At 58.8% G+C, this 10,006-nt stretch overlaps 1 pseudogene across 1 annotated transcript in view; it reads right to left on the bottom strand.

Annotated features, from left to right (window-relative positions):
* Positions 1–206: 206 nt before the first annotated feature.
* LOC144488387 (sodium/potassium/calcium exchanger 3-like) overlaps positions 207–10,006 on the bottom strand; it is a 43,159-nt pseudogene continuing 33,359 nt past the window's right edge. Inside the window, exons 13-16 of the transcript XR_013496573.1 lie at positions 9,635–9,749; positions 4,185–4,312; positions 1,708–1,773; positions 207–350 (exon numbers count right to left, since the gene is read on the bottom strand). The product of XR_013496573.1 is annotated as a sodium/potassium/calcium exchanger 3-like (transcript). The remainder of the gene's footprint in view (positions 351–1,707; positions 1,774–4,184; positions 4,313–9,634; positions 9,750–10,006) is intronic.

The following is a 10,006-nucleotide window of genomic DNA, read 5'->3' as shown; positions in this document are numbered from 1 at the left end:
TCAGTCGGTAGAACATTGGACGGAGTCCGGAATGATCTGGAACATCCGGTGGGTGTTGTGCTCAGGATGTGCTGCACAGTTCGATTTTCAATTCCGCAAACCAGTCTGTCTCTGAGTGAGGCGACATCGGGTAACACAGCCCCTCGCCCTCGCCCTCACCTCTGACTCCAGCCTCCGAGGGAACCTCCTCCGCCCTCAGCAGCCTCTCACTGGCAGCTGGGCAGGTTTACATCCAGGAAGACGTTCAGCTCGATCAGGATGGAAAAGCAAAGAAAGACAGCGTAGAGGAGCAGCGCGCACAGTCCCAGTCTCCGATCCAACCTCCAACTGTTCAAATGTATCCCCAAAACCTGGAGCACAGGCAGGAGAGAGAGAAAATGTGAGGCAGAGAGAGAGAGAGACAGGCGGGGAGAGGGAGAGAGACAGGCGGAGAGAGACAGATGGGAGAGAGGGAGGGGAGAGAGGGAGGGGGAGAGAGGGAGGGGAGAGAGAGGGAGGGGGAGAGAGAGGGAGGGGGAGAGAGAGGGAGGGGGAGAGAGAGGGAGGGGGAGAGAGGGAGGGGGAGAGAGGGGAGGGGGAGAGAGGGAGGGGGAGAGAGGGAGGGGGAGAGAGAGGGGAGGGGGAGACAGGGAGAGGGAGAGGGAAAGGGGGAGAGAGGGAGGGGGAGAGAGGGAGGGGGAGAGAGGGAGGGGAGAGAGGGAGGGGGAGAGAGGGAGGGGGAGAGAGGGAGGGGGAGAGGGGGAGAGAGGGAGGGGGAGAGAGGGAGGGGGAGAGAGGGAGGGGAGAGAGGGAGGGGGAGAGAGGGAGGGGGAGAGAGGGAGGGGGAGACAGGGAGGGGGAGACAGGGAGGGGGAGACAGGGAGGGGGAGACAGGGAGGGGGAGACAGGGAGGGGGAGACAGGGAGGGGAGACAGGGAGGGGGAGACAGGGAGGGGAGAGAGGGAGGGGAGACAGGGAGGGGGAGACAGGGAGGGGGAGACAGGGAGGGGAGACAGGGAGGGGGAGACAGGGAGGGGGAGACAGGGAGGGTGAGACAGGGAGGGGGAGACAGGGAGGGGGAGACAGGGAGGGGGTGAGAGGGAGGGGGAGAGAGGGAGGGGGAGAGAGGGAGGGGGATAGAGGGAGGGGGATAGAGGGAGGGGGAGAGAGGGAGGGGGAGACAGGGAGGGGGGAGACAGGGAGGGGGAGACAGGGAGGGGGAGACAGGGAGGGGGAGACAGGGAGGGGGTGAGAGGGAGGGGGAGAGAGGGAGGGGGAGACAGGGAGGGGAGACAGGGGAGGGGGAGACAGGGAGGGGGAGACAGGGAGGGGGAGACAGGGAGGGGGAGACAGGAGGGGGAGACAGGGAGGGGGAGCCAGGGAGGGGGTGACAGGGAGGGGAGACAGGGAGGGGGAGAGAGGGAGGGGGAGAGAGGGAGGGGGAGAGAGGGAGGGGGAGAGAGGGAGGGGGGAGAGAGGGAGGGGGAGAGAGGGAGGGGGAGAGAGGGAGGTGGAGAGAGGGAGGGGGAGGAGGGAGGGGGAGAGAGGGAGGGGAGAGAGGGAGGGGGAGAGAGGGAGGGGGAGAGGGAGGGGAGAGAGGGAGGGGGAGAGAGGGAGGTGGAGACAGGGAGGGGGAGAGAGGGAGGGGGAGACAGGGAGGGGGAGACAGGGAGGGGGAGACAGGGAGAGGGTGAGAGACTGTCACTGGGACGGGACTCTGAGACTCACCATCATGGAGACGGAAGCGAGCAGCAGGATGACGGAATAAACAATTCCTTTACTGTTTATAGAAACCTGTCAGCGAGAGAGCAGAACGGTGACTGAGACACAGCGAGCCCGACCCCCTCACCCCAAACACACCCCGACCTCACCCCGACCTCACCCCAAACTCACCCCGACCTCACCCCGACCTCACCCCGACCTCACCCCGACCTCACCCAAACACACCCCGTCCTCACCCCGACCTCACCCCGACCTCACCCCAAACCCATCCTGACCACACCCCGACCTCACCCCGACCTCACCCCGTCCTCACCCCGACCTCACCCCGTCCTCACCCCGACCTCACCCCGACCTCACCCCGACCTCACCCCAAACCCATCCCGACCACACCCCGACCTCACCCCGACCTCACCCCGTCCTCACCCCGACCTCACCCCGACCTCACCCCAAACACACCCCAAACCCATCCCGACCTCACCCCGACCTCACCCCGACCTCACCCCGACCTCACCCCGTCCTCACCCCGACCTCACCCCAAACCCATCCCGACCTCACCCCAAACCCATCCCGACCTCACCCCGACCTCACCCCAAACACACCCCAAACCCATCCCGACCTCACCCCGACCTCACCCCGACCTCACCCCGTCCTCACCCCGACCTCACCCCGTCCTCACCCCAAACCCATCCCGACCTCACCCCAAACTCACCCCAAACCCATCCCGACCTCACCCCAAACTCACCCCAAACTCACCCCCCAAACACACCCCAACCCCCCTCACCCCGACCCCCCGACCTCACCCCAAACTCACCCCAAACTCACCCCCGACCCCAAACTCACCCTGACCCCAAACTCACCCCGACCCCAAACTCACCCCCGACCCCAAACTCACCCCGACCCCAAACTCACCCCGACCCCAAACTCACCCCGACCCCAAACTCACCCCGACCCCAAACTCACCCCGACCCCAAACTCACCCCAAACTCACCCCGACCCCAAACTCACCCCAACCCCAAACCACCCCGACCCCAAACTCACCCCGACCCCAAACTCACCCCAACCCCAAACTCACCCCCGACCCCAAACTCACCCCGACCCCAAACTCACCCCAACCCCAAACTCACCCCAACCCCAAACTCACCCCAAACTCACCCCGACCCCAAACTCACCCCAACCCCAGCCTCACCCCAAACTCACCCCGACCCCAAACTCACCCCAACCCCAAACTCACCCCGACCCCAACCTCACCCCAAACTCACCCCGACCCCAACCTCACCCCAAACACACCCCGACCCCAGCCTGACCCTGACCCAGCCTGACCCCGACCCCAACCTCACCCCAATCGCACCCCAAACTCACCCCAACCCCAGCCTGACCCCAAACACACCCCGACCTCACCCAGCCCTGACCCCGACCCCAGACTCACACCAAACACACCCCGACCTCACCCCAACCTCACCCCAGCCTGACCCCGACCTGACCCCAACCACCTTGACCCCACCCCGTCCCCTGGGCGGCACGGTAGCACAGTGGTTAGCACTGCTGCTTCACAGCTCCAGGGACCCGGGTTCGATTCCCGGCTCGGGTCACTGTCTGTGCGGAGTTTGCACATTCTCCTCGTGTCTGCGTGGGTTTCCTCCGGGTGCTCCGGTTTCCTCCCACAGTCCAAAGATGTGCGGGTTAGGTTGATTGGCCATGCTAAAAAAATTGCCCCTTAGTGTCCTGAGATGCGTAGGTTCGAGGGATTAGTGGGTAAATATGTAGGGATATGGGGGTAGGGCCTGGGTGGGATTGTGGTCGGTGCAGACTCGATGGGCCGAATGGCCTCTTTCTGTACTGTAGGGTTTCTATGATTCTGTGATTCTATTTCTAACCCCTACCTGGCCCCAACCTGACCCCTCCCCAGCCCCACACCAATCCCGACCCCTCCCTGACCACCCCCCCTCCCCCCCCACATGGGGCAGTTAGCTGGGTCTGTCTGAGACGTCCCGCCCCCATCCAAAGATTTCCCCCCCCCCTCGGAGAGGGAGCAGGGGGAGATTTTCTAGAATGTTCCCAGGGATGAGGGGGTTTCAGTTGATGCGGAGAGACTGGGAGAAGCTGCGATCGTTCCCCTCGGAGCAGGGAAGGTTAAGGGGGAGATTGAATCGAGACGTTCAGAATCAGGAAGGGTTTGGATGAGAGTGAATCAGGAGAAAGTGTTTCCAGTGTCAGGAGGGTGGGTAACCAGAGGGGGGCGGGGGACACAGATTGAAGAGAATCGGGGAAAGACCCAGAGGGGGAGATGAGGAGAATGTTTTTTTGCGAGTTGTTGTGATCTGGAAGGCGCTGCTTGAAAGGGCGGTGGAAGCAGATTCAACAGGAACTTTCCAAAGGTGGGGGAAATACTGGAAAAGGAGAGATTTGCAGGGCTGTGGGGGAAAGGGGGGGAGGGGGGAGTAATTGGATAGATCTAGCAAAGAGCCGGCACAGGAAGGATGGGCCGAATGGCCTTTTTGAGTCAGAGATTCTATGCCGGGCAGCGTCCTGAGCATCCATGGCGCTCCCAGGCCCAGGAGAATATCAAATACATTACTACCAATGGAATTCGAGACAGCCATATCACCCATACCTACAACAAAAACAGATATTCAACCAGGTTACACCACGGTGCAGAGACTGCCTCATCACAAACTGGAAAGCCCACCTTCGAGGGCAAGTTGCTAATCTACCCCTGTATCTGGGGAGGTCTCTCTAACCCCCCTCTCTCTCACACGCACTCCTGTATCTGGGGTGGTCTCTCTAACCCCCTCCTCTCACACGCACTCCTGTATCTGGGGTGGTCTCTCTAACCCCCCTCTCTCTCTCTCACACTCCTGTATCTGGGGAGGTCTCTCTAATCCTCTCTCTCTCTCTCACACTCCTGTATCTGGGGAGGTCACTCTAACCCCCTCTCTCTCTCTCTCACACTCCTGTATCTGGGGAGGTCTCTCTAATCCTCTCTCTCTCTCTCACACTCCTGTATCTGGGGAGGTCACTCTAACCCCTCTCTCTCTCTCACACTCCTGTATCTGGGGAGGTCTCTCTAACCCCTCTCTCTCTCTCACACTCCTGTATCTGGGGAGATCTCTCTAACCCCCCTCTCTCTCACACACACTCCTGTATCTGGGGAGGTCTCACTAACCCCTCTCTCTCTCACACTCCTGTATCTGGGGAGGTCTCTCTAACCCCTCTCTCTCTCACACACACTCCTGTATCTGGGGAGGTCTCTCTAACCCCTCTCTCTTTCTCACACTCCTGTATCTGGGGAGATCTCTCTAACCCCCCTCTCTCTCACACACACTCCTGTATCTGGGGAGGTCTCACTAACCCCTCTCTCTCTCTCACACACACTCCTGTATCTGGAGAGGTCTCTCTAACCCCTCTCTCTCTCTCACACAATCCTGTATCTGGGGAGGTCTCTCTAACCCCCCTTTCTCTCTCTCACACTCCTGTATCTGGGGAGGTCTCTCTATCCTCCCTTTCTCTCACACAATCCTGTATCTCGAGAGGTCTCTCTAACCCCCCTCTCTCTCACACACACTCCTGTGTCTGGGGAGGTCTCACTAACCCCCTCTCTCTCACACACACTCCTGTATCTGGGGAGGTCTCTCTAACCCCCCTCTCTCACACACACTCCTGTATCTGGGGAGGTCTCACTAACCCCCCTCTCTCTCACACACACTCCTGTATCTGGGGAGGTCTCTCTAACCCCCCTCTCTCTCACACACTCCTGTATCTGGGGAGGTTTCTCTAACCCCTCTCTCTCTCTCTCTCACACTCCTGTATCTGGGGAGTCTCTCTAACCCCCCTCTCTCTCACACAATCCTGTATCTCGGGAGGTCTCTCTAACCCCCCTCTCTCTCACACACAATCCTGTATCTGGGGAGGTCTCTCTAACCCACCCTCTCTCTCTCACACACTCCTGTATCTGGGAGGTCTCTCTAACCCCCCTCTCTCTCACACACTCCTGTATCTGGAGAGGTCTCTCTAACCCCCTCTCTCACACACTCCTGTATCTGAAGAGGTTCTCTCTAACCCCCCCTCTCTCTCACACACTCCTGTATCTGGGGAGGTCTCTCTAACCCCCCCTCTCTCTCACACACTCCTGTATCTGGGGAGGTCTCTCTAACCCCCCTCTCTCTCACACACACTCCTGTATCTGGGGAGGTCTCTCTGACCCCCTCTCTCTCACACACAATCCTGTATCTGGGGAGGTCTCTCTCACCCCCCCTCTCTCACACACTCCTGTATCTGGGGAGGTCTCTCTAACCCCCCTCTCTCTCACACACTCCTGTATCTGGAGAGGTCTCTCTAACCCCCCTCTCTCACACACTCCTGTATCTGGAGAGGTCTCTCTAACCCCCCTCTCTCTCACACACTCCTGTATCTGGGGAGGTCTCTCTAACCCCCCTCTCTCTCACACACTCCTGTATCTGGGGAGGTCACTCTGACCCCCCTCTCTCTCACACACTCCTGTATCTGGGGAGGTCTCTCTAACCCCCCTCTCTCACACACTCCTGTATCTGGAGAGGTCTCTCTAACCCCCCTCTCTCTCACACACTCCTGTAGCTGGGGAGGTCTCTCTAACCCCTCTCTCTCTCTCTCTCTCTCACACTCCTGTATCTGGGGAGGTCTCTCTAACCCCCCTCTCTCTCACACACTCCTGTATCTGGGGAGGTCTCTCTAACCCCCCTCTCTCTCACACACTCCTGTATCTGGAGAGGTCTCTCTAACCCCCTTCTCTCTCTCACACTCCTGTATCTGGGGAGGTCTCTCGAACCCCCCATCTCTCTCTCACACTCCTGTATCTGGGGAGGTCACTCTGACCCCCCTCTCTCTCTATCACACACTCCTGTATCTGGGGAGGTCACTCTATCCCCCTCTCTCTCTCACACTCCTGTATATGGGGTGGTCTCTCTAATCATCTCTCTCTCTCTCACACTCCCTGTATCTGGGGAGGTCACTCTAACCCCCCTCTCTCTCTCTCACACTCCTGTATCTGGGGAGGTCTCTCTAATCCTCCCTTTCTCTCACACAATCCTGTATCTGGGAGGTCTCTCTAACCCTCCTCTCTCGCACACACTCCTGTATCTGGGGAGGTCTCTCTAACCCCCCTCTCTCTCTCTCACACTCCTGTATCTGGGGAGGTCTCTCTAACCCCCTCTCTCTCTCACACACTCCTGTATCTGGGGAGATCTTGCTAACCCCTCTCTCTCTCTCACACTCCTGTATCTGGGGAGGTCTCTCTAACCCTCTCTCTCTCTCACACACACACTCCTGTATCTGGGGAGATCTTGCTAACCCCTCTCTCTCTCTCACACACTCCTGTATCTGGGGAGGTCTCTCTAACCCCTTCTCTCTCTCTCACACTCCTGTATCTGGGGAGGTCTCTCTAACCCCCCTCTCTCTCACACACACCCCTGTATCTGGGGAGATCTCTCTAACCCCCTTCTCTCTCTCTCACACACTCCTGTATCTGGGGAAGATCTCGCTAACCCCCCTCTCTCTCTCACACACACACTCCTGTATCTGGGGAGATCTCTCTAACCCCTCTCTCTCTCTCTCACACAAGCCTGTATCTGGGGAGGTCTCTCTAACCCTCTCTCTCTCTCACACACACTCCTGCATCTGGGGAGATCTCTCTAATCCTCTCTCTCTCTCGCACACACTCCTGTATCTGGTAGTCTCTCTAACCCCCTATCTCTCTCACACACTCCTGTATCTGGGGAGGTCTCTCTAATTCTCCCTCTCTCTCACACACACAATCCTGTATCTGGGGAGGTCTCTCTAACCCCCCTCTCTCTCTCTCTCTCTCACACTCCTGTATCTGGGGAGGTCTCTCTAACCCCCCTCTCTCTCACACACACACTCCTGTATCTGGGGAGGTCTCTCTAACCCCTCTCTCTCTCTCTCACACACTCCTGTATCTGGAGAGGTCTCTCTAACCCCTCTCTCTCTCTCTCACACACTCCTGTATCTGGGGAGATCTCTCTAACCCCTCTCTCTCTCTCTCACTCACACTCCTGTATCTGGGGAGGTCTCTCTAACCCCCCTCTCTCTCTCTCTCTCACACACACACTCCTGTATCTGGGGAGGTCTCTCCAATCCCCCTCTCTCTCACACACACTCCTGTATCTGGGGAGATCTTGCTAACCCCCCTCTGCCTCTCTCACACACACACTCCTGTATCTGGGGAGGTCTCTCTAACCCCCTTCTCTCTCTCACACACACTCCTGTATCTGGGGAGGTCTCTCTAACCCCCTTCTCTCTCTCACACACACTCCTGTATCTGGGGAGATCTCGCTAACGCCCCCCCCCCCCCCCCCGTCTCTCTCTCTCTCTCTCTCACACACACACATTCCTGTATCTGGGGAGGTCTCTCTAGCCCCTCTCTCTCTCTCACACACACTCCTGTATCTGAAGAGGTCTCTCTAACCCCCTCTATCTCATACTCCCCTGTATCTGGGGAGGTCTCTCTAACCCCCTCTCACTCTCTCTCTCACTCACACACTGCTGTATCTGGTAGTCTCTCTAACCCTCCTATATGTGGGGAAGTCTCTCTAACCCCCTCTATCTCATATTCCCCTGTATCTGGGGAGGTCTCCCTAACCACTTCTCTCTCTCTCACACTCCTGTATCTGGGGCTGGAGGAGGTTCCAGAAATAGGGAGGGGGTGTAGGGGCTGGAGGGGGTTACAGAGATAGGGAGGGGGTGTAGGGGCTGGAGGAAGTTACAGAAATAGGGAGGTGGTGTAGGGGCTGGAGGGGGTTACAGAGATAGGGAGGGGGTGTAGGGGGCTGGAGGGGGTTACAGAGATAGGGAGGGGGTTGGAGGGGGCTGGAGGAGGTTACAGAGATAGGGAGGGGGTGTAGGGGCTGGAGGAGGTTACAGAGATAGGGAGGGGGTGTAGGGGCTGGAGGAGGTTACAGAGATAGGGAGGGGGTGTAGGGGCTGGAGGAGGTGATAGAGATAGGGAGGGGGTGTAGGGCTGGAGGAGGTGATAGAGATAGGGAGGGGGTGTAGGGCTGGAGGAGGTTACAGAGATAGGGAGGGGGTGTAGGGCTGGAGGAGGTTACAGAGATAGGGAGGAGGTGTGGGGGCTGGAGGGGGTTACAGAGATGGGGAGGGTATGTGGGGGCTGGAGGGGGTTACAGAGATAGGGAGGGGGTGTGGGGGCTGGAGGAGGTTACAGAGATAGGGAGGGGATGTAGGGGCTGGAGGAGGTTACAGAGATAGGGAGGGGGTGTAGGGGCTGTAGGGGGTTACAGAGATAGGGAGGGGGTGTAGGGGCTGCAGGGGGTTACAGAGATAGGGAGGGGGTGTAGGGGCTGGAGGGAGTTACAGAGATAGGGAGGGGGTGTAGGGGCTGGAAGAGGTTACAGAGACAGGGAGGGGGTGTAGGGGCTGGAGGAGGTTACAGAGATAGGGAGGGGGTGTCGGGGCTGGAAGAGGTTACAGAGATAGGGAGGGGGTGTGGGGGCTGGAGGAGGTTACAGAGATAGGGAGGGGGTGTAGGGGCTGGAGGGGGTGACAGAGATAGGGAGGGGTGTAGGGGCTGGAGGAGGTTACAGAGATAGGGAGGGGGTGTAGGGGCTGGAGGAGGTTACAGAGATAGGGAGTGGGTGTAGGGGCTGGAGGGGGTTACAGAGATAGGGAGTGGGTGTAGGGGCTGGAGGAGGTTACAGAGATAGGGAGTGGGTGTAGGGGCTGGAGGAGGTTACAGAGATAGGGAGGGGGTGTAGGGGCTGGAGGAGGTTACAGAGATAGGGAGGGGTGTGGGGGCTGGAGGGGTGACAGAGATAGGGAGGGGGTTGGAGGAGGGATTTAAAAAGGAGGGAATTGCTGGTTCCCTCTGTGCGGAGCTCAGCACCACCCCCCCCGGTCACTGACCCACTGACCGCTCGATACAGACCTTGTCTTGCCACAATCAGACTGGCCATGCAGTCCGGAACGCTGGTCCCCGCCGCCAGGAATGTGATTCCCATTATCACATCCGGAATTTCCAGAGAATATCCAATTATTGTTACCTGGACAACAGCAACAAACAAACCACTGTCAAACACTCCCAGGACAGGTACAGCACGGGGTTAGATACAGAGTAAAGCTCCCTCTACACTGTCCCCCATCAAACACTCCCAGGACAGGTACAGCACGGGGTTAGATACAGAGTAAAGCTCCCTCTACACTGTCCCCCATCAAACACTCCCAGGACAGGTACAGCACGGGTTAGATACAGAGTAAAGCTCCCCTCTACACTGTCCCCATCAAACACTCCCAGGACAGG

This window comes from Mustelus asterias, unplaced genomic scaffold (genome assembly GCF_964213995.1).
Source record: "Mustelus asterias unplaced genomic scaffold, sMusAst1.hap1.1 HAP1_SCAFFOLD_1507, whole genome shotgun sequence".
Lineage (NCBI taxonomy): Eukaryota > Metazoa > Chordata > Chondrichthyes > Carcharhiniformes > Triakidae > Mustelus > Mustelus asterias.
This window is presented reverse-complemented; position numbering and strand designations above follow the sequence as displayed.